This window comes from Acomys russatus, chromosome 9 (genome assembly GCF_903995435.1).
Source record: "Acomys russatus chromosome 9, mAcoRus1.1, whole genome shotgun sequence".
Lineage (NCBI taxonomy): Eukaryota > Metazoa > Chordata > Mammalia > Rodentia > Muridae > Acomys > Acomys russatus.
The window spans coordinates 22,108,725-22,119,350 of NC_067145.1; the positions used below are offsets into that span (position 1 = coordinate 22,108,725).

Genomic DNA, 10,626 nt, shown 5'->3' on the forward strand with positions numbered 1-10,626 from the left:
GAAGTGGACAAGATGGTCTCAGAGATATAACTAGATGTTTATGATCCCCTGCTCCCCAACTCTTTGACACAGGGTCTCTCTCTATTGTCCTTGGATGGCCTGGGACTCTTGGAATCCATCTGTCATTGCCTACTGAGTGATGGGGGTAAAGGTGTGCACCACTATGACCAGCTCTATTCCCCCTTTTTACTGCTATTGTCTTTTTTTTTAAGAAGCACTATTGACTTATTGACAATGATGGTGGCATTGTTGTCACATACCTCAAGTCTTTACGGCTTTACTGTAGGATCCACTTTATTACTAAAATATTTACACTAAGAATATAGTGGAGTTAGTAGCAACTTTCTTCACAGTCTAAACTGTGAAGACTTTTTGCTCATGTTCTAAGTAGCTTCTTTGTTAATAATTCTGTCTCTATTTCACAGGAGAAGGATTGCATTCAGTCACTCCTCTTAACAGCCTCCTGGAAGACTATTCCACCACCTTTGTAAGACTGCTTGTGTTGGCATCTGCGATGGTAGCTAAATAAATGAGATTTCTATGTAACACACGCTAGTACTGGATGCACTCGTTAGCTCAGCCCTTGTTCTGATACTCCACAATACAGCGGATCAGCTGGTCAACCTCCTACAGGAGTTGATGTATAATCTCCCGGTTGACCTTGGCCTTGCCACGTAGTCAGTAAGGAGCAAAGATGACTGATATGCTGAGAGTAAACTCGGAATCCCCAGCTGGGCTACTGCTATTTTCTTACTCAATTGACCCAACTCTGCAATTTTCCGATCTTGCCCACATTTAAATATCTAAATTATTAGCATGGAATACCTACTTCTGCCAAATTCTATTTAAAGCACAGATGCTATTTCCCCAAGGGAAAAATAAATATAAAAACAATGATCAAAACTTAAATGGAACAGGTTAGAAGGTGCACAGCCCTCACTGTTGACTCCCTTGTGCTGCCTGGGTAAACACAGTGTAATTCTTTAGAGCACATTTCCACAGGAGTCCTACTCATCATAAGAACATGGTGTGTTACTGTAAACAGGCACAAACAGCAGCCTCTAACATTTTCAAAAGTTGGATCTGAAGTTTAACTGCTTCAAAAAGCAAAGCCCTTCCACTTCTACCTTACAATTCTTTGGCTATTCATTTTCCTTCAGTGATTAATTTATTGCTCTCTTAAACTCAAAATCTTCCTGAGAGAGTTATTCCTATCACTGTGCCCTAAACACCAACAGTTTACTTCATTTATTCAAGTATTCTCTGAGTTACCCACCTGGAGGCATCCTCCTTTAAGATGCAATCATGACATTTCATACCACCTGACAGTATTTATTACAGTTACAACACTGTCTCTCCAAATCTGCTTATGTATTTTTCTTCTGGTTAGACTTAAGGCTTCAGGAGAAAATAATATGTACAATGTGAGCACTCAAGATAAAAAGATCAGAAATAAAATATGAATTATTGGAAAAATTCTTCTACAACCTATAAATAACTAAAATAAGCCATTAACACATACCACAGTTTACACTTTCTTCAGGTGAATGCCAAACCATAATATGGCCACTATATTGGATTTAATAGCAAACAGTAAGTTCCCCAAAACTCACAAAAGCATTTGTTAGCCTTGTCCTAAACCGAAGGATGCAGCTGGATTACCCGCTCATGAAGGGCGTTAATTAGCCAAGGCAGCTTCCTTTCATTTTTGTACCCTAGTCTAGAAACTACTACTTTTATAAGGGCCACCTGTCATGACCAAGACTTTTGTGTCACCAGTCAGTTGTCTTTTCTCCTTTCAAAAGGACTGATCATCTTCTCTACTAGTGAGAATGCTAACTGGGTGACTGCCACCTTTAATTACATGCCAATATGAGCCATCACAAGTCACACATGTAGCCTGGGGTGGGAGAAGCCTGATGTGTATTAGATAGGGTTAAAGCTTACCAGAAACTTCAAACTTACACTGCAAGGTCCCTGTTCTCAAGCCCTGACCACAGATGAGTAGAAAGAGATGTGCGCAGAATTCAAGGACTGACTACAGGCTGCCGAGCCATTCTGAGCTATGCCTTAGAAACTTGAACCAATGGACTAACAACATAGAGTTCCTTTCCATGGTACCAGGAGATGAACCAGAAATAAACAAGGAGTAAAGAGGAAGGGAGGAGTGGAAGAGGTGGAGGGAGGAAGACAGAGACAAAGGAATGGGGAGAGAACTTACACAGAGATGAACCATCTTGTAGACTATGAAAGGCAGCTGGCAGCCTAAACCCACAACTTTATGGCGGCTTTGAGCACGGACTTGCTGTGGCCATCTGTGGGACACTCTCCACTTACTTCATCTGACTCCATAATCCAAAGAGTTTAATCAGAATCCAGTGTCTGCGAAAGGCTCATATTCCTTACATGTCGAGCAAGACTTAACAAGGAAACAGTTCCTGCTAAATCACGAGCTCAAGCCTGTAAATGTTTTCACCCTAAACCTACACAGGACTATGGATATAGTTCAGCTGGTAATGTGCTTGTTTAGTATGCAAGAAGCCTTGGCTTCCGTTCCCAGCATTGCCTAAAACCAGGTGTGGTGGAAAGAGACAGGAGGATCAGAAGCTCAAGGCCACCAACTACAAAGCAAGTTTGCAGGCAGTCTTGGCTACAGGAGACCCTGTCTCAACTTAATTATTAACTGCAAATGAAAATGTGTGGGTACCGCTCTTAGCACAGGCGGCTTCTTCTTCATCCAGACCACTTACCAGGCCTGCAAAAGCCAAGCCAGCCAGCTTTGTCCTTCACTGAGTGTCAAGACTGTTAGGAAGGCAAGGGATAATGAACTGGTCCAGCTTAGTAGTGTCCAGTGGAGAGAGACCATCCAATGACGCATGTGGTTCAGACCTCCCCCAACTCCTCTCTCACTTGCCAGCAGCAGGGCAGTCAGTCTCCTCCATGTTGTGATGAGCTTCACTTTCCTTGATTTAACATGTGTGCCTTGGCCCTGGCTGTCACAACACCTCTGACTTTGATAACATCTGGATGGACTTGTGCTTCTTCCCTCGTTCTGCTGACTGGGGCTGCTGTGACCTTCTCTTTGCTTCCTGGGTTGCCACATCAACCTGACCAAACTTGGTATCAGCAATCTGGAACGTGCATGGTGGCTCTGCCAGAGCCCAGAGAGGGCAGCTGGCAGGTCCAGCTCAGGCCTCCTCTATAAGCAGTGGAACACACTGCTAACATTCTCAGAATGTCTTACAGTTCTGTCCAGTCTTCTGAGTCTGTGACCCAATTAAATGACACTCTTTTGTGGGCCACACTTGTTGAAGAACTTCTTTCTTTCTTTCTTTTTCTTTCTTTCTTTTTGTTCTTTCTTTTTTAATACATTCACTTTTAAAATTCACCATGCGCATACCTGATGCCTACAGAGACCAGGTTGGGTGCCCTGAAGCTGGAGTTACAGATGTTTATTAACCATCATGCAGGTTCTGGGAATCAAACCCTGGAAGAGTGCTTTTAACAGCTGAGCCATCTCTCCAGCCCCCTTCTTTTAAAGGTCTCTTTGATTTTTCAATTATATGTAAGTGTATATGTCTGTGAGTGCTGGTATACTTGGGAACCAAAGGAATTGGACATCCCTGCCGCCCCCCCCCCCATGAGCTGGAGTTGCAGCCATCCAACACTGATGCTGGGGTTTGAACTTGGGTCCTCTGAAAGAACAAAATGTGCCCTTCACTGCTGAGCCAGCTCTTCAGCATTATGTCTGAGTGAACTCAATGGTCTCACTAGGATATAATATTCTCAAAATTTGATTGGGTGTGGCCAATTTGATGGACAGTTGTGGTATCATTAGCTTTAGGGAGCTTCTTTCCTTGGACTGCATCTGAAAACTTGCTCTGCGCAAGCCCTACATCAACAAACAGGAACTCCATGGGGCAACGACCACACCTCGGATTCCTTGCCTCTTTAAGGAGGAGTGCCAGCTGAGATGGGCTCTCATCAACAGTTTCCAACCTGGATTTTTTTTTCCTGGCATTTATATGGTCACTGTTCTAGCCACAACAGACTCACATCCCACATGGCACACATGTGAAATCAAGATCTAGGGGAAAATACTATGTGAGGATTTTTCTAAGCATAAAGAATTGTAGCATCAAACCAAGGCTCTTACTTAGTTTCTCTGGAGTGACTGGAGAAATCTGTGATCTTCTCAGGAAAGAAGTATCTCGCTGCTGAAGTCTGGCTGTGAAGTGGTCCCACTCAGCATCCAATAAATGGACTTTCTGCCTTTGCGCAAATTAGGAAAAGATGTTCCTACAGATGCAGGATATGACCAGAGGGCTTGACTGTGGTGATAGGGAAAGACACCCTCCTTTTTCTCTGGGGCAGCTGTCATCCTCTCCCTGAAGAGAAGCATCTTGGAGAGGGGATACCAAACTCCACTTGATTTGTCAGTCAGGTACTCATAAGCAATGAGTGCAGGCAAATGGCAGCCATAGTAAGACCAATACCTACCTACCTATCTCTCTCTCTCTCTCTCTCTCTCTCTCTCTCTCTCTCTCTCTCTCTCTCTCTCTCTCTCTCTCTCTCAGACACACACATACACATACATTTGCACACTTACAAGCATAATACATTACTTTCTATTATAGAAGAAACTTCAAACACCCAGATAGAAAACCTTGGGTGCCATTGAGTCTTACCTGAAACTCACATTTCAGCGCTACTGCAGTGTGCTTTAGACGCTAGTGTCATCTTGTAAAACATTTGTTACAAGTTGATGCTTATCAAATGCAGAAATTGAGGTCATTTACAGGTCTGTGATCTCTGTGCAATATTTTATTATATTTACTAATATGCAAATCCGATCGGAAAATGTTTTGTCACAGAAAATTTAAAAAACACTGCTCTATCATTTTCGAGACAAAGATATTTTGCTTGTCGTTTAAGAAGGAAGCCCAGGGCTGGGACAATGTGTCAGTAGGCCAAGCGCTTGCTTCACAAGCAGAAGGATCTTCTGTACCACATAAAAAGCTTGGTACGGTGGTACATGCTTGTAATCCCAGCACTGGGGAGGCAGAGACACCAAGATCCCTGGTCACCGGTCATCCAGCCTAGCTCCATGGTAAGCTCCTGGCCAGTAAGAGGCCCTCAAAAGTCAAAGTCAATGGCACCTGACCAACACCTGAGGTTGACATCTGGCCTTTGCACATACCTACATGCACTGACATGAACATGTGTTCCATTCCTGTTCAGACACACACACACACACACACACACACACACACACACACACACACAGAGGGGGGTGGAAGGAGAACGAACATACACAAAAGAATCCTGGAGTGTTGTTGCCTTTTTGGTGTGCAGTACAAGAATAAACACTTGTGAAGACATACAGTTTAATGTTATAATGTCAGTTGGATGTTACAATGTAAATGGTCTCCAAGCAGGTCAACGTGTTCCAACGACACGGGATGAAATGTAAGCCGAGGGGAGAATACATCAAATGCACAGCAGTGCTGGCTTTTTCCTGACTTAGCCAGCATGTCTAACTATGTTTGTTTGGTTGGTTTTTCAAGACAGGGTCTCTCTGTGTAGGCTTGGCTGTCCTGAACTCGCTTTGTAGACCAGGCTGGCCTCAAACTCACAGCAATCCTCCTGTCTCTGCCTCCCGAGGTATGGGATTAAAGGCGTGTGCCACTGCTCCTGGCTCAGCATGTCTAACTATGGATGAAGGGCATTTCTGATAGGAGAGATGCAAGTATTTGTCTTCCCCTTTTACCTACAGTGACACCAGTGTTTTGGAGCAGACTTTCACCAGGCATCTTCTCAGCTGCGCTCTTAAGAAGTGACCAACATGTTTGCTGGAACCACGGCATATTGAAACTTCCCAGGCACGAGTCAGTCTACACAGCCCACTGCTTCTCACCTCCCTTTAGAGTCCTGCTCAGGAAGCTCCCAGCCCAACAGAAGACCTGACAGTGGGGCTGAGGGGATTTCTAAGTGGCTCAAGCACTTGCCACGCAAATGCGAGGACTCGAGTTTAGGCCTCCAGAACCCTGTCAACAACACTGGGTGGGTGTGGAGGCCCGCCTGTAATTCCAGCATCGGAAGCTGGAGATAAGGATCTGAAGAACAAGCTGTCCAGTGAGACTCGGAGTTTAATTAGATGACCTCCCGAGACTCTGGTATTGATTAAGAGACCCTGCCTCACTGGATAAAGTAGAAAGGCAATGAGAGTTAATTTCTGACATCAGGTGCAGGCTCCCATATGCAAATGCACACATGTACATATGTACCTACACACGTGTGCCCCCACACATGCAAAGCATACATACACATGCATGCTATACCCACACAGATGGCATGAAAAAAGAAGAATAACAGAAGAGCCAGTAGCCAAGTAGTCCTAGCACACACCCAGTGGCAAACACAGTAAGACTTGCTGTGTTCTTGCAGTAGGTCCTAAGCCATCTCAGTGACAAGTAATGGGGGCAAGAGGCCCTCAGGCTTTCGTGCTTGTTCTGTTTTGCTGACAAAATGAAGTCACACCCTGTCCAGAAGGCATCCTGGTGTCACTGCCTCATACCACATACTACCACCTCACAGCTGTGAACAAGCAAAACACAATTGTAAGATGCCCTCCCTCACCCCATATGTAGATGCTTTGTAGAGCAGAAACAAAAATATTCTTTGTGTACAAACATGTCTATATCCTTACATTACCAGTCCTCTTGTTTGGAGGATCTGGATTTTTGAGGCCAGCCTGGAATACATAGTAAGATTCTATCTCGAAACATAAATTAGCCAGGCATGTTGGCATATGGATGCAATTCCATCAGTTGAGGAGAGGAGGCAGGAGGATTACTGATGTGCGCTTAGACTGCACACATCCAGTATGTTGCCAATGAAGAGCCACTTAATTTCTCTAAGGGGGACTCCCCCAACATTTTTAGAGTACCCAGAAAAGCTGTCCTTTTCCTCCCCCAAGCCTTCACAGCGTTCTACTCGTCTCCCTTAAGCTCACTGAGACAGGAGCATCTGATTGAGAAGAGTAACAGGCACTTCCACACAAACTCCGGTTTCATCAAGTTCTGGGGACATTAATGCGAATGTCCCTCAGCTGGGCTTTTCTTTTCCCCGGCCTGATGGGCTTATTATCACTCCTGGTCAAGCTGAGTGGTCGCCTGGGCCTCAAGAAAGCACCTGAAGTCTCTTACCTCTGCCTAGGGTAGGCAGGTGACTTTGGTTAAAGATAATAACCCATTTGGTCACCCAAACCTCCAAATTGGATTTCTGGGATCTTTTTCATTGTTGTTTTTAAGGTTTTGGTGGTTGTTGTTGTTGTTGTTATTATTTTGTGTACATGTGTACCTGTATGCAAACAGGTGTACATGTGCCCTTAGAGGCTAGAAGAGGGTGCCGGATCCCAAGGCTATACTTGATGGGTAGTTGGTTATGAGCTGCCTGCCTGGGAACTGAACTTGGATCCCCTGAAAGCACAACCTGAGTTCTTAACAAACAAGCTACCTCCTCTAGGCCCTCAGATAAGGATCTTTTGAGCCTAGAGGGAAAATACAGATTATTAAGGATATGGTAAAAACTGTAAAAAAAAAAAAAATCCACGTTACTAGTGGGGAATTAGATTTGCCTTCTGTAGAAAACATCGCCTTGAAGGCAGATGATAAAGGTTCTGAGGGTGGTGGTGGCTGTGTAATAATGTGAACATGCCACTGAGCTGCACACTTGGAAACTGTTCAGATGGTAAACTGTAATATGTATATTTCACCATAACAAAAGATCAGTCTTGGGACTGGAGAAATGGCTCAGTGGTTAAGAGCACATCCGGTTCTTGCAGGGGACCTATGCTTGGTTCCCAGGCTCCATGTCAGACACCTTTAACTCCACCTCCAGGTGAATCTGATGCCTCTGGCTTCCTTGGATACCAGCATTGGCATGCACATACCTATACACAGACACATACACATAATTAAAAGTAACCCCAAACCTTTAATAAGTCAGTCTTTGAGTATTCATTCATATATTCCTTAGTGGGGACAAATTGAAGAAACTCTAAAATCAGGAAGCAATTTTACTATAATTCTCTTATCATTTAAAACATATAGGGTTAGGAAGGTGCGTAAATGTTAGGATGACAAAAGTGGCTCGCCTCTAGCTCGCTGTCGGCATGGCATGTAATAGCGACTATGATTTACACGAAGCTCTTTCTGGCAACTTAGTTTGATTATATCTAGCAGACAACTAAATTAAAAACAGGCAACAACATCCAATCTCTCCTCCCTAAGAGCCTTGCTTGGATGCCACCATTCGAATCTTGCTGTGGCTTGAACAGGAAAGGTTCTCTATGGGGTCACGTGATGAACGCTTTATCCCCAGTTGCTGCTAGGTCAGAAAGCAGTCAGACTTTAGGAGGACATAGGCTGCCTGAGCATGCCTTTCCACATTAAATCTAGTCTCTGCTCACTTCTTCTCTTTCCAATTCCTGTCTATCATGGCGTGAGTGGCCTAAACCACCACACACTCCTTCCACCATGATGTCTGTCTTGGACCGAGAATGAATTTCACCAAATGCTACGGACTGAACCTCAGAATGTAAGAGTCAAAACCAATCTTTCCTCCTCAAGGTGTTTGATTTGGGTACACGGTCACAGCAATGAAGATGCTAATATAGACACCGTCTTACTTTTTGTCTTTAATCTATAAGAATGTCCAAATTCTTGACCCATAGAAAACCCAGTCCTTCAACCAGCAGTATATGATACTGGGTTGACTGATGTCTCAGTGTCCGTGTCAGAGGCTGCTAATCCCAGGGGAAACCTCTTTCCTTTCTCCTTGGGTTGATGTAGAAATAACCACACTGAAAAATCCATAGTGGTACAGGCAAATGCCAGGTATGCCTGAGAAGTTCAAATGCACCCAAAAGCTCAAGAGTAGACATTCGATAACATCTGTAAATGTCAACCAGGCAGCCTGTAGCATGCTGTCACCATATCTTCCTGACATTGGAAAGAGGAAGCTCAACCTTTCTCTCCCACGGTAACACATGAGGTCCTTTCTCACAGCACAGGTGACAATGAAGAGGTCATGCAAAGAGACAGACACATGCATAGGGGAAGGGAAGGGTTGCAGAAATCCAGGGTTAACAAGGCAATAAAACACTCCTTAATCTGACTTCATTAATTTTCATCCAAAAAAAAGTCATGCATCTCAATGATGTGGAACAACAGCCAATCATCTCCATTGCAAAGGACCATATCTGCTAACTTCATGCATCATGTCTGGCCTCTGGCACATCTTGTCTTGCTGAAGGAATCATACAAGCATAGAGGGGGATTCCTTGCTAGTATGTAATTTCTTTTTTGTTTTGTTTTGTTTTTCAAGACTGGGTCTCTCCGTGTTAGCCTTGGCTGTCCTCCAGTCACTTTGTAGACAAGGCTGGCCTCGAACTCACAGTGATCCGTCTGCCTCTGCCTCCCCCGAGTGCTGGGACTAAAGGCATGCACCACCATGCTCAGCTTAGTATGTAATTTCTAAAGAAGAGAACTGTGCCTTTCAAATTGTAGAAGCATTAATAAATCATTAGCAGGATATAAAAAATAATTTTCATTTCTTAAAATCCAAGTCAAGTGAGCAAAGAACCTTCAAAATGAAGATAATCAAAAGTGCTTCTAAGATGAAAATGACAGGAAATTAGGATGCAAAGTCTAGTTTCCTATTGCTACTGCAACACGTTTTAAAAACTAGCTTAAGGTCGGATATGGTGGCACACATGTTTAATCCCAGCACTCAGGAGGCAGGGGCAGGCAGCTCTCTGTTGAGTTTGAGGCCAGTTTGGTCTACAGAGTGAGTTCCAAGCCAAGTATGGCTACATTAAGAAACCTTGTTTTGGGGCTGGAGAGATAGCTCAGAGGTTAAGAGCACTGCTTGCTCTTCCAAAGGTCATGAGTTCAATTCCCAACAACCACATAGTGGCTTACAACCTTCTATAATGAGATCTGGTGCCCTCTTCTGGTGTATATGCAGGCAAGACACTATATATTAATAAATCTTAAAGAAAGAAAGAAAGAAAGAAAGAAAGAAAGAAAGAAAGAGAGAGAGAGAGAAAGAACCCTTGCTTCATCTTCCCACTCCACCACAAATAAAACAAAACAAAACAACAGGCTTAAATTCAAATCCATTTTCCTAGACCAGTGGTTCTCATCCTGTGGGTCAAGACCCCTTTGGGGGTCCCCATCAGATCCCCTACATATTAGATATTTAAAGTATAATTCATAACATTAGGAAAATTACAGTTACAAAGTAGAAACAAAATACTTTTAAAGGATTATTTATTTATTGTATATGATTGCTTTATCTGCATGTACACTTACATGCCAGAAGAGGGCATGAGATCACATTTATAGATGGCAGTGAGCCACCATGTGGTGCTGGGAATTGAACTCAGGACCTCTGAAAGAGCATCTCTCCTGCCCGACAACAAAATAATTTTATGGATGGAGGTCGCTAACAACATGAGGAATTGTATTCAACAGCTGAGCTTTGGAAACATTGGGAACCACTGCCCTAGAGGGTAAAAGGTTAGAGGTTTCAGGTCTGACTGAGACATCAGCAGGCCAA

The 10,626-nt window shown here is 43.7% G+C and overlaps 1 pseudogene; it reads right to left on the reverse strand.

Moving 5' to 3' along the window:
* Positions 1-471: 471 nt before the first annotated feature.
* Positions 472-2,352, reverse strand: LOC127193594 (SS18-like protein 2; annotated as a pseudogene).
* Positions 2,353-10,626: the final 8,274 nt, after the last annotated feature.